Here is a 24,741-nt window from a genome sequence, read left to right as displayed (position 1 = left end):
CAGGGAAAGATACAACAGCCTTCAAATAATCGTGGGTCTTAGTATACAGCATGTGAAAAGAGAAAAAAAGACTTACTGTAGGTTGACTGTCAAAGAAGATGGATCAAGAGCCATTAATGTACAAGTTTCAGAGAGGCCTCCAAAAGATACTGGGTTGTCTACAGAAGTAGTGAATTCACAGTCACTAGAAGTTTTATAGATCAGGGACACTAAAAACATTCCTACATTTGAAAGAATGTCAGACTAGACAATATCTAAAGACCAAACGAATCCTCAAGATTTTAAGACACCTAAATTCAAAAAATTTTTAAAACATGACTAGGTAGCAACTGAATTAAAGTACATTACTTAGCCCTCCCAAATAAGAATAACTTTCTAAGATGTGAGATTTAACTGCCTGTTTCATTAAAAAAAAAATCAGAGGAATTATTAATCATAAAAATAACTAAATACATTGTTTTTCTACATTAATGAACTTTTTAAAGGAAAAAAATGAGACATTTTCAATTACAATGAAAGAACAGAGAGTCTCCTTTCTCTTCTGACTGTGAAAAAAAAGCCACCTAAATTTCTCCAAGGGTAAAATGGCATCTAAAAAGGCTTATTTGGAACATACTAACTTTTAAAAAGATTTTGGAGGCTAACAAATATTTGGTTTCTGATTTATACATGGGAAAGAGGAAAAAGGAAGGGAGAATTTTAAAAGGTTTCCTAATGTTTCGCAGAAGTGTAATGGCTATGGGCATAAGAAAAACTACTAAGAATGGGGGGGAGAGGGTTTGTCCTTTCTGAAAAGGAAGCTATTTTTGCATGAGTGAGAATAAAAACACAAAAAAAGAATATAAGGTATGTATCCTCATGGTATGACTTAAGAAAAAAAAGCACATAAAATGTCTAAATTAGTAACTCACTGTCATGTTTAACTCATTACTACTTATAATCTCCATACTCTCCTTTTACCACATAGGAAAAAAAATTTATTTTCATTAAAACATCAGCTTCAATAAATATGTTGCACTCTTAAGCATGATGAGATTTTTTTTTTCTCTCCATGAGAACAACTTTACAGTAAGAGTAAAATAAACTGTAAAACATTATCTTTCTGTACAACTTTCCCAAACACTTCTATATATAAGACAGGCCTGTAACATGGAAGCAACCTACACTGGGAAAGACTGCTATGGGTTGAATTTTGTCCCATTCTCTGTCTAGGCCCACCCCCTGCCCAACCTCAAATATGTTGAAGTCCTAACCCCCAGTACCTCTGAATGTGACCTTATTTGCAAACAGGGTTGTTAGTGACGTAATACTGGAGTAGGGTGGGCCCCTAAATCCAATATGATCAGCGTCATTATGAGAAGCTGGCCTTGTGAAGAAAACAAGACATACTAACAGAAAAACCACACTCTGACATCAGAGGTTGAATTATGCAACTGCAAGCCTGGGGAATACCAAAGATTGCCAGCAACCCACCAGAGGTTAGGGCAAGGCAAGGAAGGGCTCTCCAACAGGTTTCAGGAGAAATGTGGCCCAGCTGACACCTCCAGCCTCCACAATGGTGAGAGAACAAATTTCTGTGATACTTCACTGTGGAAACTCCAAGAAATAAATATAGCTTCCATTTGATTAGAAGAGTGAAAAAAGTCAAGAGAAAGCTCAATGTTACAGTCATAATCACTGTAACTCATCAGCCAACTAAAACAGGACCTGGCCTTCCTTTCGAACAGTCACCATCAACAAGGTCTCCAGCTCATCACAGAAGTGAATGCACGTTTCTATTCACTATCCCATTTACTCACCATCTAGGAGAGATGGCTATCTAGGCCACTAGGTTTTACAAATGTGTGTGTTTTTCCATCATCTTCTATTTGGACAGTTTTCCACGTACTTATATCTTAATCACTTATTTTGACTAGACAGTACAAATACATAGTAAAATGGGATATAACGTGTTTCACCCTTATTCTCCTGTCCACAAAACACCCCTCATCCCAAAGATGACCATTAATCGGTTATGTATCTTTCCTCTGAGATTCCATTCATTCAGAAAAATGTATCATGAACCTGACAGACATCATGGTAACATACTCTTGTGTATTATTCTGTACCTTGTTTTTACTGCTTCATGCATGTGGCGATCATTCTGTATATGTAGGACTTATTTGCTGTGCAGTATTCCACTCTACAGATGCGTAACACATTTAACCAACGTCACAGAGACAGCTATCTAGATCGCAGCCAGTGTTTCCAACAGTAATCACAAATGATGCTCTCTCTTTATTATCTTTCCACTGAATCCTTTCTTTGCTAGCCTATTTAAAATGGCATTCCCTATTCCCTAGCCTGGCCCTCGTTATCTTGCTCCCATGCTTTCCTTTTTCCTCACAGTGCTTTAATTTTTGTTTGGCATTATAAATGCATTATATATAATGTATGTATTAAATGTAACTCACTTATTTTCATCACCCACCAGAATGTAGGGTCTTACGAAGAGACATATTTTTATTTTAGTTTGCAGCTGAACACCTAATACCTGAGTGACTCGCACAGAGCTAAAACAGTTAAGTGTTTACGGAATAACTGAATGTTTTATTTAAGCCCACATAAGAAAAACACAGTGCTCACTTCCGGAGCACATATACCAAAAAAAAAAAAAAGAAGAAGAAAACACTATGTAACTAAAAACTACATCTTCCTTTCAAAGCAAAATAAGTCACAGTTCCCAAACTGATCAGTAACTTCTCCTCTTTATCTTGTATTAATTTCCCATCCTGTCAAATGAAATTGTTACATTTTAGTTTGACTCAGATTTGATACACCTTGTGAACTTAATTGAGCCTATCTGACCAAGGATAATGTTTTCTGCTCCTTCAGAATATTAACCCAAATAACAGGTACTTAATTGAGTCTGCTTCGCTATATGCAGTGGCCCTCCTACACTGACAATATCATTAGCATGCAATTTCTTCTACCAGCTGTGCTTTTTCAGAGAGTGACTCAGTATGGTATTATTTCTGGTAAATGCAGAGGGGGCTGAAATCTCAACTTATCTTGAGAAAGTCAGTACATCTTTAATTTGTCCCAATTCCCTAATAAGGAATGAAGATGTGATAAATCGCATCATTGTCTTGCAGAGAAGCACACAAGGGCCTAAAAGTACAACAAACTGTTCATTGAGAACTGAAAGTTCTGGGGGGCGGGGGGAGACTTTAAGCAAAAATAACAACAAACGGAAAATAGATTCTTAGCCATTTTTAGATTAAAATCTGACAAGCCTGCTGCTTGTACTATAAAAATCTCTAAAGGTTCAGCTGTTCAATATACAATTTTATAGGTATATATATTATTATTTACTACAAAGATCTCCATCTGAAAGAAGACCAGCAACCAATAGTTTATTTCAAGAGAATGCAGCAGACTGGTTTCCTAACAACTTTAATTCCACACATTTCTGCACAAATACAACCAACCATGTCTGCAACCAAGAGCCAAGTAACCCCTAAATCTAGCAAAGCAATCATTAGGAAGGTTCATGGGTACTGGGTCATGTTTATTACAATAGCAGCACTTTGAAAAGTTCTTTATGCTTAAGAGCAGAAGGGAAAACATGATATAAGAAACTGCAAGGTAACTTAAATGTAAATGACAATCTTGATCTTATATGTATTCTGAAAATTGGATTTCTGAAAAATAATTCACATATTTTTAACAACAATTATGGCCACATAACAGTAACTTAGAGACTTTTTTGATGAGAGAGAGGAGTGTACTGGATTGCTTATGAAGGCTTTCCCAACATCCAAAAGTTTTTATGCTGATACATTTCCTTCTAATATGTTTAAGGTTTTCTTTTTTTATACTCATCTCTGGAAAATCAAAAATTCATCCTGCTGTCCAGTGTGAGGTAGAGATCCAGTTTCTTTTCTTCTTCTCCTAATTTTTCTATTGTAGCAATCTCTTCCATGAGGTTCTGATTACCACGTTCACTGCTCCATCAGTTCAGTTCAGTTCAGTCGCTCAGTCGTGTCCGACTCTTTGCGACCCCATGAATCGCAGCACGCCAGGCCTCTCTGTCCATCACCATCTCCCAGAGTTCACTCAGACTCACGTCCATCGAGTCAGTGATGCCATCCAGCCATCTCATCCTCTGTCATCCCCTCTTCCTCCTGCCCCCAATCCCTCCCAGCATCAGAGTCTTTTCCAATGAGTCAACTCTTCGCATGAGGTGGCCAAAGTACTGGAGTTTCAACTTTAGCATCATTCCTTCCAAAGAACACCCAGGGCTGATCTCCTTGCAGTCCAAGGGACTCTCAAGAGTCTGCTCCAACACCACAGTTCAAAAGCATCAATTCTTCGGCGCTCAGCTTTCTTCACAGTCCATACATGACCACATGTATACATGACTCTCACATCCATACATGACCACTGGAAAAACCATAGCCTTGACTAGACGGACCTTTGTTGGCAAAGTAATGCTCCATGAGCTACTGTAAAGACACATTCTATCTCATCATAAAGGTCAATTATAAATTTGTCAAAGCTTTCAAGGCAAAATTTAAAAGCAAATGAGATAATTTACTTAGAAGGATAAATGCACAACAACAATTAAAGCAGAAGATGTTGTTCTGCTAACTCAAGGATCTGCAACCTAGTGCAAGGTGGGATACTTTCCAGGAGGTACACAGGTCTGGACAGCTTTAAGGAAATCAATCTCTAGATCTCCAACTCCCTCCTGTACCCTTTACTAAAACTGACGTGCATCATTCGTTCGCTTACCACCTCCCTTTTCACAGTACCTCTCCCACGTGATAGAAGACAGTCATACTTTTTACCTGTCATAAAGCTTAGTAAGGAACATTGCTTCCAAGCAACTGCCAGGGCACCAAAGGGATAACTGGGAGGATAAGGAAGAGTCTCATATAAGCAAAGCAAGAAATACTGAAAGAAACTCATGGCAAAAAATTCCTTACCTGATCAATCAGTTAATGGCAAGACTCCTTACCTAATCAATCAGTGTTAGAATTCACAAGTGAAAGTAGTTATCCAGTGGTTGTTCAATGCAGAAACTGCCATTTTTATTAGAACTGAAAAAGTAGATATTTCTAACAAGAAAACATATCCACTTTGGCTGGCTTGACAACGAGGACTAACAAGTTTTATAGCAACATTTTCCATGAAAATGAGAAAGCAGAACCCATGAGGTCAAGGTTTTCGGCAAATAGTGTTTGTTTTTTGCAACGAACTCTGATGCATATGGTATTTCAAGATCAAAATATGCACTGCTTAATTTTTCACACAGTTAGAATAAAAAAATTTACAATTTGTATGGAAACACAAAAGGCCATGAATAGCCCAAGCAATCTTGGGGGGAAAAAAAAAAACAGCTGGAGAATCAGGTTCCCTGACTTCAGACTACACTAGTAAGCTACAGTGATCAAGACAGTGTGGTACTGGCACGCAAACAGAAATACAAATCAATGGAAAAGGGTAGAAAGTTCAGAGATAATCGTATGCACCTATGGTTAAAGGAAGTAAGAATATACAATGCAGAAAAGACAATCTCTTCAATAGGCAGTGCTAGGAACACTGGACAGCTACATGTGAAAGAATAAAATTAGAATACTGTCTAACACCATACACAAAAATAAACTCAAAATGGACTAAAACCTGAAATAAAGGTTGGATACTACAAAACTCTTAGACGGAGAAAAAGGCAGAACACTATTTGACATAAATTGCAGCAAGATCTCTTTTGATCCACCTCCAAGAGACATGAAAATAAAAACAAACAAAAAAAATGAGACCTAACTGAACTTAAAAGCCTTTGCACAGCAAAGGAAACCATAAATAAAATGAAAAGACAACCCAGTGGATGGGTGAAAATGGAGGAATTGACAAGGGATTAATCTCCAAAATATACAAACAGCTCACACAGCTCAATATTTAAAAAAAAACAAAAACAAAAAAAAACCAGTGCAATCAAAAAATGGGTGGAAGATCTAAACAGATATTTCTCCAAAGACATACAGATGGCCAAAAAGCATATGAAAAGACATTCAACATGACTAATTTTGAGAAAAATGCAAATCAAAAGCACATGAAAGTGTAATTTCATACCAATCAGAATGGCCATCAAAAAATCTACAAATAAAATATGCTGGAGAAAGTGTGATGAGAATGTAAACTGGTACAACTGCTATGAAGAGCAAAAAGTAAAAAGGAAACACAGAACACTAAAATAGAACTGCATGTAATCCCACTCTGGGGCATATATCCAGAGAAAACGTAACTTCAAAATGATATATGCACCCTGATGTTCACTGCAGCACTATTTACAACAGCCAGGATATGGACGCAAGCTAAATTCTTTCACAGAGGAACAAATAAAGATGAAGTCCATATATATAGTGGAATATTACTCAGCCATAAAATAGAACAAAATAACGCCATTTGCAACAACATGAATGGACCTGCTGCTACTGCTAAGTCGCTTCAGTTGTGTCCGACTCTGTGTGACCCCACAGACGGCAGCCCACCAGGCTCCCCCGTCCCTCGGATTCTCCAGGCAAGAACACTGGAGTGGGTTGCCATTTCCTTCTCCAATGCATGAAAGTGAAAAGTGAAAGTGAAGTCGCTGAGTCGTGTCCGACCCTCAGCGACCCCATGGACTGCAGCCCACCAGGCTCCTCCGTCCATGGGATTTTCCAGGCAAGAGTACTGGAGTGGGGTGCCATTGCCTTCTCCCTGAATGGACCTAGAGACTGTCAAACTGAGAGAAGTCAGTCAGACAGTGGAAGACAAATACCATGGGTGTGGAAGCTAAAAACATGGTACAAATGAACTTATTTACAACATATCAATAGAAACAGTCACAGTTGTCAGAAACACACTTAACGTTTGTTTGTTTTTTCTATTTGTTATTTGGTTACCAAGAGGGAAAGAGCAGTGGGAGGGATAAATTGGGAGACTGGGACTGACATATACACACTACTATATATAAAACGGATAACTAATAAGGACCTACTGCATAACACAAGGAACTCTCCTCAATATTCCCTAATGACACAGGTAGGGAAAAGAATCTTTAAAAGAGAGTGGATATGTGTGTTTGTGTGTGTGTGTGTGTGTGTGTGTATATATACATAAAAACCGATTCACTTTGGTACAGCAGAAACATAACATTGTAAATCAACTATACTCCAATAATTTTTTTAAAAAAATGCATTGCCTGGACTTCCCTGGCAGTCCAGCAGTTAAGAGTCCAGGCTTCCAATGCAGGAGGCATGGATTCAATCCCTGGTTGGGGAACTAAGATTCCTGTATGCTGAGTAGTGTGGCCAATAAACAAATAAGTGCATAGCCTATATTAATCCTCCTCCTCCCCATTTTAGAAATAAAATTCCCAAGAATTAGAGTTATTCCACACCACAGTTATGAATTAAAAATCTGGGGTAATTATGAGGAATCAAAAGTTCTTTTTTAACAGTAGTCTGAAATGCTATAATATGATAATTACTGGCTGAACACAAAACAGTAACATTCCTAACAGTGAGTGATCTTGCTTTTCTTGGCTGAACAAATCTGTATCAGTAACATACACAGCTATAGCTATGGTCATTTTTTTCTAATGTTTCTTTTACTCTGATAAGGAAATAGGTGCTGTGATAAGTATAGAAATATAATTTTTATTATATATTATGAAAATATAGAAATGTTTTAAAATTTGGTATTCACTATCCCCCAAAGCTACAGACACTGAATAACAGTTGTACGCGTACAACCTTGTACCTACCATAGCATTCTGACGACTTCCCCTTGAAACTCTCCAAAATAGATAGTACAAGAGGTGTACCTAATTTAACCACTTCTCTTTACTACAACTTTTAAGTAATCTTCAATTTTCTTCAATATAAATAATGCATCATTGAACATTTTTGGATAGAAAGCTTTTTTTCAGGATAAAAGAAACATGGCTGATCCATGCAAAGGAATAATATTCACTACAAAAAGGGATGAGTACTTACACACACTAAAACATGGCTGAACCTTGAAAAACAAACATTAAATGAAAGAAGCCAGTTGTAAAAAACGCAAATGGTACAATCACTTTGAAAAAGTTCAGTGGTACCTCAGAATGTTAAACATCAAGTTACAATAATCCAACATTTCTACTCCTAACTATATCTCTAAGATAAATTAAAACATACATCCACACTAAGTTCGAAGTAAATACTCATAGCACTATTATTCATAATAGCCAAAATGTGGAAACAAACCAAATATCCATTAACTGATGAACGGATTAACAAAATGTGGTATAGATTCATACAAATGAGTAACATTCAGCCATATTAGAGAATGAGGTGCTGATAAATGGTAAGGAGAGTTGAACTTTGAAACATAACGCTACGTGAAGAAAGCCACACACAACAGGCCACAAACTGTATGAACTCACTTACATAAAACGTCCAGGCAAGGCAAACCCAGAAAGAACAGACTAGTGGCTGTCACAGCTGGGAGGAAGGGGGGAATGGGGAATGACTGCTGACTTCTTTTAGAAGTGATAAAAATATTCTGAAATTAGATAGTGGTGATGCACGCACAGAACTTACATATATACTCTTAAAAGGTGAATTATGACTTATAAATTACAGTTCTGACACCAATTGCAATGTGAAGAGAACACCAGCATCAAGCAATTCTCCAACACCAACTGGGCGTCATCCAATCCCCCTCAGTTCTGACAGCATCTGCCTACAGACAGCATCACACCTTGTGAGTTAAGGGCTCAGTCCTTTAAGACGGCTCCCCTGCCCTTCAGAAGCCAAATTATAAACCCTGGTTGTCACTGTGTTTCTGAGCTTCCCACGAAACTCCTCAAAGGTCTGATTAATTTGCTAGATCCACTCACAGAATTCTGAGAAATATTTAACTTACTAGACTACCAGCTTATTAAAAAAAAAAAAAAAGGTATAATTCAAGAACTGTCCTGTGATACACTGGGCAAGTCATGGGGCAAAGGGCACAGCGTTTCCATGTTCTGAAGACTCCACGCACTCAGCACCTCCACGTGTTCACCGAATCCCATCTTTTCAGATTTTTATGGAAGTTTCACTATATAGAAATTGACTGAATCATGGCACTGGTGATTCAACCTCCAACCCCCTTCCTCTCCAGGTCAGAGGGGTGTAGGACTGAAAGTTCCAACCCTCCTCTAATCACTCCTTTGGTTTCCCTGGCAACCAGTCCCCAACCTCACAAGCCTTTCAAAGTTATTCATTAACATAACAAAAGATACCTTACCCGCTCTCCTCACTCTTCGAAATCCCAATGGTTTTAGGAGCTCAGTGCCAGAAACTGGGACTAAGACCAAATAAATATTTATTACAAATCACAATATCTGAATAAAGCTGTTACAAAAAAAGACATTAATATCCTCCCTCCAAAAAAAAAAAAAAGGGTGGGGCGTTAAAGGAAGGTTACTTCCTGAGGCTTTACTCTTAGAGGCAGAAATACGACTAGCAAATATGATATGTGCCAAACTGTATTCATAAAGGGTTCTACAGATTTATATGTTCTCTCTAGCAAAGTATTTAGTATCTACGTCACTGTACTGGGGTGAAAAAGCACCACTTCTCAAATATGAAAAAAAGAGACTGGCTATTGATTATTATTAAAGTTGAACACTTCTTCCCTATTTCAGTCATATTTTTCTTTTGCACAGGGTCAGCTGGTTAGTTGTTGGCTTTTAATATAGACATCTTTATATATGCAACTGTTACACATAAACATTTTTATTTCTCACTAAACAGAGAAATCAGTTACTTTCTTACCATTCTGGTCAGCAATAATTAACTCATCCTGAGTTCTACTTCAGCCTTTAACTTTAAAGTTTTCCTTGAGGTGAGTTTGAGTGAACTCCGGGAGACGGTGATAGGGAGGCCTGGCGTGCTGCAATTCATGGGTCTCAAAGTCGGACACAACTGAGCGACTCAACTGAGGTCAAAATACTCTTCAAAAAAGTTGTAATAACCACTCTCCCCCTCAAATAGGCAGGATGATGTGGCACTACAATGTGAGTCCACTTGGATTACATATATTTCCACTTTCCTGAACGCAAATCACTTTTAAGGTAATTGTCCAAAGTGACCTGCAGAGATACTCTCAAATAATACCGAGCAGTAAAAAAGAAAAAACTATTGACATCTTCTACAGGCCAAAGTAGAAGTACTATGTACTTCATTTAATCCTAACAAACCTACTACCCTCACTTAATCTAAAAAGAACATAAAAATCAAGGGTAAGATCCTGCCATACAGAAAATATACAGCAAAGTTATGAATCAAACTGAGGTGTGCCTGATTCTAAAGTCCGCATTCTCTGTGCCACTTTATAGCTCTTCCCAAGCTCACTATCAGACAAGACTTTGAATACAAGTTCTGCCAATTACAATGTGACTAATTACTTCTAAGCTTCCTCAGTGTATATGTACCATTTTTACAAAAACAAAGTCATTAGTCAAAAAATAAATATAAAAATGGGAGGCTTAAAAACTCACTGCAAAATGGAACTTTTTAAAAATACCAATTTTTAAAACAGCAAGATGGAATAATTCTAAACACTTTTCTGGAATTTATCAAGATTCAAGATACCTACCAACAAGCAAAGGTCCTTGCATATCCATTTACAAACATGTGGATCACTCAGTGAAAAACCGTTTTTTAGGGACTCACTGCCAGTCCTCATTTTAGCCAACCAATGCATCATTTTTTCAGCAGAAAAAGCCACATCAACTACATTGCTTTTTCTTCTCCTTTACCACATGACAGATGTTTTCAGCAATATATGTACTATCCAGGAAGTAGCACCGTGTGGAGAAGCAGAAATGGCTTACATTAGCTACCTAAGAGATAAAGACTTCAGGGCCTGGTGAGCAAGCAGTAACACAACACAGAACAGGACCAGGTCGAGAAGAACAAAATCAAACCAAGAAATCATCTGCTCTACCCTATGTAACGGATACCACTGTGGTAACGGAAAAGTCATTTGAATTATACAACTCTTACAGGACCCTTCCTTAGCTTTAAAAACTGCTATTTTAAGACCAAACCATCTACCTGACAAGAGCAGTACTGACATCCAAAGGATACAAGACACCAGTTTACAATCCCACAAAGATTTTCACACTCATGAAACAAAAAAATAACCTGAGCATTAAAACAAGAGTCCATATACCAACATTTTCATTTTCCAAGAAGTCATTCACTCTTCATTTAAAAAGGGTAGCATTATCTGATAAAATTAGATGAAGTCCTTCAATAAAACACACTTTTCTTTTAAAATATCTTAGTATTAAAGTATCAATATGATTTGGGGCAAATCAAAAAATAGGAACTTATGTACAGCCCCCTACTTTATACTAGGGCTATTATTAAAATAATTCTACTGTACACAGACTCATGTACTGTTTTCCTTAGCTGGTATAATACAATCAGGCTATTGTGCAATGGTAAGGGGGCTCTTAAGAAAAAAATTAATGCTGAAATAATTCTTGTCTTGAGGTAACTTTCTACATTCTACTCTCCATAAGCACCGTTTTCAATCACAACTTTAGTTTTACCCTGTATCAACAAAATTTCCACTCTGTAAGATCCTTTCAAACAAATAATAAAAAGTAATGCTTTTATAAAGATCACACTATCTGGTAATGTACGACATTATAGAATAGTATATGTACTGAGATCTTGCTTTTGTAGAAAAACACTTATTTGTTGATTTGTCTGGAAGGACATTCATCAAAACTAGTAGATATCTTAGGTAGTTATGTTAACTAAGTAACAGTTATCTTAGCAGTTATCTTAAGGATTTATGGATGTGTTTTATTTTTTAGATTTTATGTGTATTCTGATTATCTGCATTTAACATGGTTTTTTTTTAAGCTTGTTCATAAGACAGAACAATTTGAATTAAAGAAACTTGTGAGCCACATTTTATTCAATACCACCAATTCAAACCCACATATTCAGAGTTAAGATAATGCAACTCAAGAAATGTTACTGAAATCTCCTCAGTCAACAAGGTTGTTTTTAAACAATAAATTCCTTCAAACAGGAAAATGGTGCCTATAAGAAAGATGTAACTTCATGTCTGTTTTTACAAGTGGGGGGTAAAGGTGGAAATGGCTTGGAATACCCAGGTGACCAGAGATAAGGAAGACCATAGGGAAAAACTACTAACACTGGAGAAACAAGACAAAATAACTTCATTGATTTAGACACTGATTCGTAAAGGAAATCACAGAAGAGCAGAAAATAAATAAATTAGAGACAGTAAATACCTACAGGATGATAATGGGAAAAAGAAAAAGCCAGAAAAAACGGAATGCCCGTATATTTATGCAAATCATTCTGAAAAGCAAATTTAAAAAATTATCTAACAATTTATAACTCAAATTGAACCAACTCTGGTTTCTTCACCAGAAAAAGCATGCCTTTCAATTAAGACTCAGCAGCAGAGCCAACAACACCCTAAGAAATGTCTCAAGACCTTTTGTGCCTACTTTTGGAAAGAACTAGTTAAAAACGAGGTAAACAGCCAAGCAATTAATATGTAAACAGCCAATTTTTACATATTAAATCAATCTAGAAGTAATTGTCAGATGTGAAGGGAATGCAATTTTGAAAAAACACACAAGGTAAAAGCACAAAGGTAATTTTATTGACTCACATAAAGAAAATATCTTTCAACCATAATAAGTAACTCCACTAAGATAAACCATAAGAAACTGCCAATATTCAAGCATTTTAAAAAAATCTATGAAAACAGCCATTTCATACGGTCCCACTCAAGAGGTCTAGTGATCGTTATTTAACAACCATCTCTCTGGGGGAAAAAAGGCCCTGGTTTATAGCTTTTGCCCATTTTCCATTGTAGCTTGTCAATACACCATCACTGAACAGGAAGCTGGAGAGACACACAATCACACCATCAGTTCACCAGCTCCAACACACCACTGGTTCCACCTAATGCTCTGATCAAAGGATTATCAGCATGGCTCCTAAAATCTCCTTCTCTAAAACAAGCTGTGGCCTGAATTATCCAGTTTCCCACTTATGCTATGAAGAAAGTAAAACAGTGATGAGGGGGCAGTGGCTATTTTAAACTGAGCAGTGAGGAAATGAGTTGATATTTAAGTGAGATCTTAAAGATAAAAGGCCAACCGTAGGGGGAAGACTATTTCAGGCAGAGGAAACAACCCATGTAAAAGCCTTAATAAGGAAAGACCAAGCAGGACATGTTTAAGAAAACAAGTGTTAACGTGGCAAGCACGCAGTGAGCAAGGATGAAATACTCCTGAGAGGGTGGCAGGGCTGCGGTGTATACACAGCGTGGTTCTCTTTCCTGGATGAGTATAGCTTGTACTCTACTCTGAGTACACTGGAGGCACTTTCACATAGTAGTTCGATAAATGTTAAAAGAATGAATGAATGCACACTTCAGTGAGTCATTTTAACAATCCCTTATGAGACTTAGGTCAAAGCCTATTAATCTTATTACCCTTCTCAATATAATCATTCTGGTTACTTTACAATCTATGTAGAACGCTATGAAGTTAAAGCAGTGTAAGTATGATGGGCATCAACCTATGAATATAGCTGAAATAAATGTAGTGGTTAAGACTATCCATCAGTTCAGAAATAATTATCTTATTAATCCAAGATGGTTATTTCACATGTGAAATACTAACATGAGTTCAGATAGCTGCTAAAAGTAAAGAATGACAGATTCAATACTGTAGGAAAACATTTGCTAGCATGTCATCTGAAATGACTTTACACAGTAGGTAAGTAAGTTTTTAAAGAATTCTAATAGTCATATGTGTTCGTATAAAGTATATTTTAATTTCATATTTAATGTGAAAGAAAAACAAAATACCAAGCCTGATTTATAGATATTACTGTTTAGGAGTTAAAGTATGTAACAAGCATAAACAAGTTAAATTATACTTGCATACTACAAAATCTGTAAAGATACATACATGTCTACACCTCTATGATCATGAAAATTAATTCTGTATTATTAGCCACAGAACAATCTGTCAGACAAGATAATCAAGACAGAAATTACTACATATTACACAAAAACAGTTAAATAGTTAAGACTGGTTTACAGGGAATATATGCTTACACATAAAAAATTACTCATTCAGGAGCATCTAAGCCACCTATCTCAATAATTTATTTTAAAAGATTTCTTTAAATCAATAGGAAATGAGACCTGTAACTCAGAAAAAAAATTCTTTTTAAATCTTGTCTCATCAGAATGAAACAGTTTGCCTATACTCTTGAACTCTCATTTCCTACCTAAACAGCAGGTAAGCTGAAGTTTAAATATATTCAGTATCTTTCATTAAGAACACAAATATACATATAATATGACTCAACAGGCATGCACACTAACATACCCAGCTGCTGCTTTGCCACTGAATACAGTAACGGTGCTGAGAGATTCCCCCTCGCCTTTGAGGGTGTCAACAGGCGGCGCAGTACCTAAAGGAGAAGGCCCAGTAGCAAATTTTTGTACCCTGAACATCCCTCCCGCAAACCTTGAGATTTCTGCTTGAGCGGTCTACAGAAGGGAAAAAAAAAAAAAAAGGCTAAGAATACTGCCAGGAAAACTACTCTTTTGGTAATGGCAACTGCCTTCCTTTAATAAAAGGAGTTTGTCAACAGAAAAACAATTAGTTTTGGTTTCAAGTCTCATTTGAGCCCATATTCCTGATAAAACAAAGGTAAGTGTGGTCCCAGTGTCTACATCCATGTAAATCAACAAGACTCAGAATTCAAGAAACAAAGCCTAAAGAAATACGTGCTCAGTCGCATCCAACTCTCTTCTACCCCATGGACTGCACGCCACCAGGCTCCTCTGTCCGTGGGACTTTCCTGGCAAGAATACTGGAGTGGGTTGCCATTTCCTCCTCCAGGGGATCTTCCCGACCCAGGGATCGAACCTGTGTCTTCTAACTGCAGGACGCTGCACTGTGTCTCCTGCACTGCAGGCCACCAGGGAAGCCCAAAAGAACTATGCGGCAAGCCAACAATAGTCTTTTTTTTAAAGTGGCTCCCTACTTTGAAATCTGGCTTTCCTTTTACCTTACTCTCTTTCCATTTCTTTCTCATCTCCTCTGTTGTTTACCATTTTCCTGGGTATTCTCACCTTCTACACATAAAAATTCATTTCAAACTTACCATTTTCTCTTGTATCTAAATTTGTGTTTACTTAATTCTTATGGGACTATATGGTTTTAGGTGAAATAGTTTTAATTAAAATACTTTTACTTAAGAGAAACATACATATAAGCTGTTATCAAAGACATGAATAACAAGCAGCCGTTCACTTAGCAAATGTGACTGCCATCAGGTACAGGATTGTGCTTGGCAGGTGCCGGGAAACCTACGTTTCTCGTCTGGGACAAGCCAAGGAGAAACTACTAGGACACATCATTAGAGAGGTCAGCCACACAGATGACGGAAGACCCGGTAGGCACTGTTGTATTCTTGCATTTACTCTAAATGATACGGGAAAAATCACCAAAGTGTTTTGAATACAGGAGCAAAATAATTAGACGTCCATTTCAAATGGACTGCCCAGGTTGCTACGTTCATGAGAAAAGAGAAGAGCAAAAGCAGCAGGGAGACCCGACAGGAGATGACTAATAACACAGATGAGAGACGATGGCTACGTGGGGGTCGGGGGGCGGAGCACAGATGAAGACAGAAAGCTGTGGTCATGTTTATTCTTTTTTTAATTTTTAAAAAGTTTTTTTGTATTTTTGCTGTACTGGCAAAACATAAAATTTCATTGTGGCACATGGGCCCCATGGCATATGGAATCTTACTCCCCCGGGGCAGGAATCAAACCCACATCCCCTGCATTGGAAGGATTCTTAACCACTGGATCACCAGGAAGTTCCCATATTTATTCTTATGGTAGATTTTAAGGTAAATAAAGGACACATTCTCATGATACACTGTTTTGAATTAGTGTGAATGTATAAGAAAGAGGAATCAAGAATGTCTACAAGGTTACAGTCAGAGAAACAAAAGATTCAGTTTACTTCAGTCAGTTGTGTCAGACTCTTTGTGACCCCATGGACTGCAGCATGCCAGGCTTCCCTGTCCAACACCAACTCCTGGAGTTTACTCAAACTCATGTCCATTGAGCCAGTGATGCCATCCAACCATCTCATCCTCTGTCGTTCCCTTCTCCTCCTGCCCTCAATCTTTCCCAACATCAGGGTCTTTTCAAATGAGTCAACTCTTTCCATCAGGTGGCCAAAGCACTGGAGTTTCAGCTTCAGCATCAGTCCTTCCAGTGAATATTCGGGACTGATTTCCTTTAGGATGGACTGGTTGGATCTCCTTACAGTCCAAGAGACTCTCAAGAGTCTTCTCCAACACCACAGTTCAAAAGCATCAGTTCTTAGGCACTCAGCTTTTTTATAGTCCAACTCTCACATCCATGCATGACTACTGAAAAAACCATTGCTTTGACTAGATAGACCTTTGCTGGCAAAGTAATGTCTGTCTCTGCTTTTTGATATGCTGTCTAGGTTGGTCATAACTTTTTTCCCAACGAGCAAGTGTCTTTTAATTTCATGGCTGCAATCACCATCTGCAGTGATTTTGGAGCCCCCCAAAATATAGTCTGCCACTGTTTCCCCACCTATTTGCCAGGAAGTGATGGGACTAGATGCCATGATCTTAAGTTTTCTAAATGTTGAATTTTAAGCCAACTTTTTCACTCTTTTTCACTTTCATCAAGAGGCTCTTTAGTTCTCCTTTATTTTCTACCGTAAGGGTGGTGTCATCTGCATGTCTGAGGTTATTGATATTTCCCCCAGCAATCTTGATTCCAGCTTGTGCTTCATCCACCCCAGCATTTCTCATGATATTCTCTGCATATAAGTTAAATAAGCAGGGGGACAATATACAGCCTTGACATACTCCTTTCCCAACTGGGAACCAGTCTGTTGTTCCATGTCCAGTTCTAACTGTTGCTTCCTGACCGGCATACAGACTTCTCAAGAGGCAGGTCAGGTGGTCTGGTATTCCTATCTCTTGAAGAGTTTTCCACAATTTGCTGTGATCCACACAATCAAAGGCTTTGGCATAGTCAATAAAGCAGAAGTAGATGTTTGTCTAGAACTCTCCTGCTTTTTTGATGATCCATTGGATGCTGGCAATTTGATCTCTGGTTCCTCTGCCTTTTCTAAATCCAGCTTGAACATCTGGAAGTTCCCGGTTCATGTACTGTTGAAGCCTGGCTTGGATTCAGTTGACATTTAATAAAATAAGGCAAACTGGAATAGGAACAACCACTGGAGTGGGAGAGGGAGAAGCAGAATGAGGAGTTCAGTTCTGACAGGTTAAATCTGGGGTATCTAACTGAAAATGTTGACTAGCCAGCTGAAGGTTAGGAAAGAGATCCAGGTGAGAGATAACATTCTTAGCTTGAAATACATGATAATTCCAGCTAGAGGCTGAGATGAAATCACAGAAGACTATGTATAAATACAGAAGAGGTCTAAACATAGAGGTCTAGGACACTGCCTTATTTTTCAGAAGTTGGGGCAACAAAAATGAACCAGTAAAAGAAAGTGAACATAAGCAGTAGTGTCCCAGAAACAAAGGGAGGAAAGATTTCAAAGAACACTTTAGCTGCTACATCCAGTGAGATTAAGATTGAGAACTGACTAGGCAATTTGTTACCAAGGAGGTCACCAGTAAGCAATCTCAACAAGAACTGTTTAGGTAGCAGGGAAGATGAAAAAAAAAAAAAAAGAAAGAAATTTTGTGCTGCATCCAAGACAGAGAGGGAGTGCTGCTGCTGCTAAGTCACGTCAGTCGTGTCCGACTCTGTGCGACCCCATAGACGGCAGCCCACCAGGCTCCCCCGTCCCTGGGATTTTCCAGGCAAGAACACTGGAGTGGGTTGCCATTTCCTTCTCCAATACATCAAAGTGGAAAGTGAAAGTGAAGTTGCTCAGTCGCAACCTCATGGACTGCAGCCTACCAGGCTCCTCTGTCCATGAGTTTCCAGGCAGCAGTACTGGAGTGGGGGTCCATTGCCTTCTCCGAGAGGGAGTGCTGGTGGCCACAAATAACAACTCTTTTGAAGAACAGCAGCTGAAGAAAAATGTGCTATTGGAGTATGTTTGTTTTTAAAGATGGGAGATATTTTAGCATATCTACATGCTGGTAGGAATAATGCAATACAAATGGGAAACACTAATGAGACAGCTCATTGGCTGGCAGGAGAATGGGATGAATCCTGAGGCAATGCAATGGCCCTGACAGGAAGTGGACAGAACCAAGAGCAAGAGAGGTGATGATCATAGCAAATAGGAAGTGCATACAGTCTGGGTATAGATGCAAGGAGACATGCAAAGTTTTCGCCTGATTGCTTTCATTTTTAATACACAGGAAACAAGGTCATCAGCTGAAAATGAAGAGAAAAGAGGCACCAAAGGTTTGTGGAGATGTGTAAAATAGTCATTTGGGCAGCTGGCGGAGTAATTCCACCAGGGATCCATTGATACTACGATTAACGACTGTGAACAGCACAAAGGACCCTCCTTGGCCAACACAAATGGAGAACAAGTCAGCATAGGAATGTCTTCCTTAATTCAAGCCCAGCTGCCAGGTATCAGCTGGACTGGAAGGAGAACTGGATGGGTGGGGGGTGGGGAAGAGGGAGGTTGGCGACTACCAGGTAAGCAGGTGAAGTGAGAGGCGCTAAATAAGAGCTGGATCTGCGTGCTCAGTCGTGCCAGACTCTGCAACCCCATGGACTGTAGCCCACCAGGCTCCTCTGTCCATGGGATTCTCCAGGCAAGAATTCTGGAGTGGGTTGCCAGCCCTCCTCCAGGGAAGCTTCCCAGGGATTGAACCCACGCCTCTTGCATTTCCAGCATTGGCAGGTGAATTCTTTGACACCTGGGAAGTCCAAAAGAGAACTGATATACAAAAGCGAAAAATTTTAACAGTGGACTATGGATTCAACGTACGGTAAATAATCAAGTAAGCATGTAGAAGAAGGGGGCTCAGGGCACTTAAAAAGGGAGCAGCAGGTGTGAATTGTAGGTCCCAGACACAGTTCAAGTTGGGGGGTCCTCAACAGGAGGAGCTAGAGAGATAGCAGGCTGAAGCCCTGACAGAATGCTTGGAAAGTGTGTCCTGTGAAGTAATAAAGTACAGGCAGGTCTGGTTAAAATGTAACAGACCTACTTTAAAGCAAAACCTCTCCCCAGGCAAAGTGAGCCTGCAGATGAGGGTAACTAGAAGCCTAAGGGACTGGAGCTGAAGAATACCACAGGAATCGTAGCTGGAGGTTCCCACACATGGAATCCCCAAGAAAACCATTTGCAGCACTCCTCTGGAGCCAGTTTTTAACAAACTGTCCAACTCAGAAGGCACAGCGGCCACATGAAAGCCACACCTGTCCCCCCAGGCCCCTTTCCCCACTGAGCTGGACCCTGGACAGGTGATTCCAACAGCATATTAAAGAGGAGCTGGCAAAGTAAAAAAGAGAAGCTGATTCTCAGGACTCTTCCTCCAAAGTAGACCTCTTGCTCTGAAGCAGTTCGGAGCTACGAAGAAAAGTTCTATGGCACGTAAGAGTTTGAATACATTGTTATTCTGAACACACGCCTTCTAATGACAAAAATAAGACTGTGTACATGTTCGTCACTCAGTTATGTTCGACTTTTTGCGACCCCATCAGGCTCCCCTGTCCATGGAATTCTCCAGACAAGAATACTGGAGTGAGTAGACATTCCCTTTTCCAGGGGGCCTTCCTGACCCGAGGATCAAACCCATGTATCCTGCATTGCAGGCAGCTTTTTTACTGTCTGAGCCACTAAGGAAGCCCCTAAAATAAGACTATTACTGACAAATAAGCAGACTTTTTACCACCTAGAACTAGACAAGCTACCTGGTTTTCCTAAGGGCTGGAGATTCAGGGAAAGACAATCTCTAGGGAGGCCTTGAAGGTACAGTGAGAGAAAGTAAGTTGTTTTCTGCTTAAACTCTTATCAAGTCCCATCCATTGCATCCCTACAAATATCCAAGGGCTCCCACTATTAGGTACTAAATATATTCAAAAAATTCATTTTTGCTTTACTGAGCAAAAAGTAAACACAGACTAAATTAAATGAAACAAAATGTTTGATTTTGGTTTATACAAGAAGCTTACATATATTCAATTCTAAAGATTTAATTAAAAAAATCTTAGTCTTCTCCTTTCTTGAAATTGTTTTGTTATTTTTCTAACTTTGTGAATTACAAGCTTAATTTAAACACATTTAAAATCAATACTTATTTGTTGGGACTTCTCCGGTGACCCAGTGGCTGAGACAACACTCTCTCCTCACGCAGGGGGCCCGAATCTGATTCCTAGTCAGGGAACCAGATCCCACATGCTGCAACCAAGAGTTTGAATGCTGCAACTAAAGATCCTGCACGCCACAACTAAGACCTGATGCACATAAATAAACAAGGAAATAACTTTAAAAAAAGAAATGCTCATTAAAGAATAAAATAATCAATACTTAAGAAATTATAATAGACTCAAAAAAAAAAAAAAAAGCAATCTTAGCATGAATTTCTGGGTGAGCTTCCAAATGGAAACAGTGCTCAAAATTCAGTCATCCTCAAATACACCTAAATTGAATACGGCATTATCTAACGCTTTCTAGGAAAAAGAGGGAGTTTGTTCTATTACAATCCATTTTAACTAAAATAGATTTGCAGGTATTTTAATGGTGTCATGATAAAGATAACTCATCATCAAATTTGGGGCTTTCAGTTCAAAAACTCCTTTTGGATGAGGTCCCAGAGCAGTTTCAGCTAAATCTTGCCCTGTTCATTACTTGTGAGTATTATAGAAAGTGCAACTATACTTAAGCTCTGAACTGCGGTAGCAGAATGTATAAAGTTAATAATTAACAAGCTAAATTCCAAGTTTTTCCAGGTAGAACGAAAAGAATCAGAATAAAAGCCCTCACCAAACTACTGAAGATAAGCACCATGTTTCACTCAGTTCCTCTCAAGAATGCACACGGAACCCATACCGTCCCCTCTGAAACAGACCTAAAACTTTACTAACAATTAACATTCAATAAATGTTAAAATATTATTTTCATAAGAACTGAGATTAAGAACACTGAAATAGATGAAAAGCAATATTGCAACTGAGAGAAAAGTCTTATGGAGCCTTAACAAAGTATTTGAGACTCATCCTAAAGCAGATGAGAAACCTAAACGCGGTATCTTTCATGATTATCTTCTTTCACAATAGAGACAACTGGGACCTAAAAACACACCAACAACCGATCCTACTGAGTAAATGTGAGATCAGGTTAAAGCACTTTACGAATGTTAATTGATAGTCTCTCACAATCTATTCCGACAACATGGGCACAGTTGCAATGTCTTACCAGTGTGCTTCTTAATAACTTTACTAACTACATCTGATAAAGAAAACACCTTCTAAATTATTCTAAAGGATTTACAACAACAAAAAAGACAACTGCCTACAAGTCAAACATATCTTGACGAAAAAAGCATCAACACACTTCAAGTGTTCCAACAATTATGAAGCGGAATGATCCTCAGATTTATTTAGCCTCAAAACATTATAAATTACTCCAAGGTAGGAATAATGCCTTGAAAACACAGTTATTTTTTTTAAGGTACAACAATAAAAAACCCAGTCATTATGAGTTCTAATTTACTGGTAAAATTATTTTAACATGTCTCAATGCTGCTGTCAAGAACCCTGATAAAATTCTTACCCCAAATAGAGTAAGCACTTTTTGCTTAACATATAATGCTTACATTATTCCTCCCGTCACTATTATAATTTGTCGCTAGGTTTCTCAACAGACTACAAGGAGTACACATGTGCATTACCAACTCAGTCTTTCTATAAGAACTATATATTTAAAGAAGAACTAACACAACACTCTAACAGTAAAGTTTAAGAGATTACTTTCCCTATTATTTGTAGGAACCATAAAAAACTATCATAAAGTCTAAAAATCTGAAAATTCTATTTAAATGCACACAAAATCTTCAACAAATAAGGTGTTACGTCAAAAATGTCCACCTAAACTCAAAAGTTATCTGTAAAAAAATTAATATACTTTATACTGTAATTATCAAGGTTGACTTTGCATCACATTAATTTGGAGACTTCTGAAGAATCCAAATAAAAATAAGCGCCTTATTATATGTAAATAAGAAAAAAGCAGACAACACAACCTTTATGTTAAGAATACATGCAGTACTACCAATCATTCTCTTTTCTAGAATTAATAAATGCAATACTACCAATCATTCTCTTTTTAGCACGTTTTACCAGTTTTAATACTAGATGGAAAGTTCAAATGTGGAACCACAAATCATTACTCAGAGTCCTTCACTTGTCACTACCATCAATGCAATACTATCTTTATTTGCAAATAGTGACTAAAACGTCAAAATAAAACTTCTGAAAAAGTGCTTTATTTAAAAATACTTCTTATAGAAAAGGAATCCACTAGTGCCCCTGGGAGATTTTTAAAAGCAGAACATGTTGTACTGCAAAGATTATTTACAGGAAACAGAACCAGAAATACATTACTATTCAGTAAATACACTGTATCAAAAACATCTAAGATGGGATAGAGAACAGAAATACTAGTTTGTTACAAGTCTTCTTCCCTTCATTAAAAAAATATGGATTTTATTAAACTGACAATAGGAAAATGTAACCCAGTAATAATCTTAGCCCTAGAAAGTTACTTATTAACCTCTAAATAGACTGCTATGAATCTACACTTCCTGCTGTTCACCTGCCATCTTTTCCAATTTTAAATACGCACTAAGGGTGTAAGACAGACCGTCCTTGCAACATCAATAATGAGGAAAGAACACGCTCAGCTTAAGCTTAAGAAAAAGATAATTGTGGGTTTTGTCTGCTCTGAAGAATCAGCACCCAACACAGGTGCCAGCATAAAATAGGTGCTTAATGAATATCTGTAGAGTAAGTGGTGAGGTTTAATTATATTACTGCAACATTAGCTTTCTTCCCTTAAGAGTTCTCCCTTGCTCAAAAAAGCAACTCAAAACCATGCCAGATTCTCTCAAAAGCAAATAAACTTCTCTATTCATAATGAAATATAAAGCTGGGTCTCAAAAGAATCAAATATCAATAGAAAACAAGCCACTCTTCTTCACCTTCTCTATTCTTCCAAAACAAAATTAGATCAATAATGTTGATTTTTAAGAAATATCAAAATGTCTACCAACTTTCCTCAAAATTAAAAAAAAAATTCTCATTTCAAACGTATTCTCTACGCTCCTAATATTGAAAATAACTGATTTTTCAATACTATCTTGGATGAAATAAAAAAAACAAGCTTATAAACCAAAATAACGTGTTTGCCAATTTTTTCCTTCATCTGAAGCTAGAGGGTCTGTGCCTAAATTTTTACTAGCTATGAGATCAGCTTTGTCTGACATTTCAAATTCACTTTCATGCGTTTTATTATCTACTATACGTCAGGCCCTTTAACAAAATGTTAATTTTGTAAACTGAACATTAGCACCAAAGTCCCTTCAAAAATGTGTCACTTAAAATAAGAGCAGCAGCTAAAGTGGACTCTCAATGTTTCCTGTACACCTTAAGTCAATGTATCGAGGCTCTTTCCACTATTCATGCGGCATCAGCAAGCCGCTAACTACCACACCCGCTACCAAAAAATCACTAGTAAAGCGGCAAGCGCTGGGTAAAACAACCTGTAAGAGTAGGACGAGCTTCTTTTCGGAGGTGGTCAGGGCTTTTTCTCCGCTGCCCAAAGCGAACCGCGGCGAGACCCGCGGGCGGCTCACGCCGGACGCCCCTGGCGAGAGTCCGACTCCGAGCCGCGGGCCCCGCCCCGCCGAAACGCTCACCTGGAGGACCCGGGCCCTCTCCACCCGCCCCCTGCACCACCCTCCCGACTTCCAGACCGGCAAAGTTTGGGGGAGGGGGAGCCTTCATTTCCATTTTCCAACAGGGGGGCAGTGGGCTCTCACCCGTCCGCCAGTCTTGAATCCGGAACAGAGTCTGGAACCCTCTCCCAGAAGGAATGGAAGAAAAACCAAAGCCAGGGTCCGCAGGAGGACGTCGCCCAAACCTGAAAATGGAGCCGCAGGCTCAGCCCGCAGCGCACGGCGGGCAGGGCCGGGCCGCACTCGCCCCGGAGCCCTAGGCAGTAGGGGTTCGGGGCGTCGGGCCTCCGCCCCAGGGGCCGCGAGGGCGAGGTGGGAGGCCCGGGGCGCGCCCCGGGCCGGAGATGCACTCACCGTAGCCTTTTGTCTCTGCCGCTCGCTCCCGCAGCAGCCGCTCTCGGCGCCGGCTCCGCGGCTGCTGTCCCCCCACGCCCGCAGCTGCGCTCCCCGGCGCGCTCGCCGCTTCCTGGCCCCTCCCTCCACGCCCAGGCTCGCGCGCAGGCGGGGCGAGAGGCGGCGCGCGCTCCGGGAGCCACTGGAGGGCCGCGCCGCCGCGCAGCTGCCGCCGGGCTGGCCCCGCCCCCTGCCCCGCCTGCGGGGATGGGCTCCGGCCCGCACCTCCGCGACGCGCCCGGCCCGCGACCTCCGCGGGCTAGAAGCCCCTTCCTGGACAAGCAGAGGGCAGAGAGTCCGGGCTGGAGCC

At 39.2% G+C, this 24,741-nt stretch overlaps 1 protein-coding gene across 7 annotated transcripts in view; it reads right to left on the bottom strand.

Annotated features, from left to right (window-relative positions):
- The window catches only part of CDC42SE2 (CDC42 small effector 2), a 118,051-nt gene extending 93,541 nt beyond the window's left edge, over positions 1-24,510 (bottom strand). For 4 of the 7 annotated variants that reach the window (XM_040241796.1, XM_040241799.1, XM_040241800.1 and 1 more), the window contains exon 1: positions 24,393-24,492. The gene's annotated coding sequence lies outside the window, so the exon portion shown is untranslated. Of the gene's footprint in view, positions 1-24,122; positions 24,224-24,392 lie in introns of all 7 variants that reach the window. The other 3 variants (XM_040241797.1, XM_040241798.1, XM_040241803.1) reach the window with 3 other exon arrangements.
- Between the last annotated feature and the right edge of the window lie 231 nt (positions 24,511-24,741).

The sequence above is a fragment of the Oryx dammah genome, unplaced genomic scaffold (genome assembly GCF_014754425.2).
Source record: "Oryx dammah isolate SB20612 unplaced genomic scaffold, SCBI_Odam_1.1 HiC_scaffold_5, whole genome shotgun sequence".
Taxonomy (NCBI): Eukaryota; Metazoa; Chordata; class Mammalia; order Artiodactyla; family Bovidae; genus Oryx; species Oryx dammah.
The sequence above is the reverse complement of the archived record's forward strand: the minus strand, read 5'-3'. Positions and strand labels throughout refer to the sequence as shown.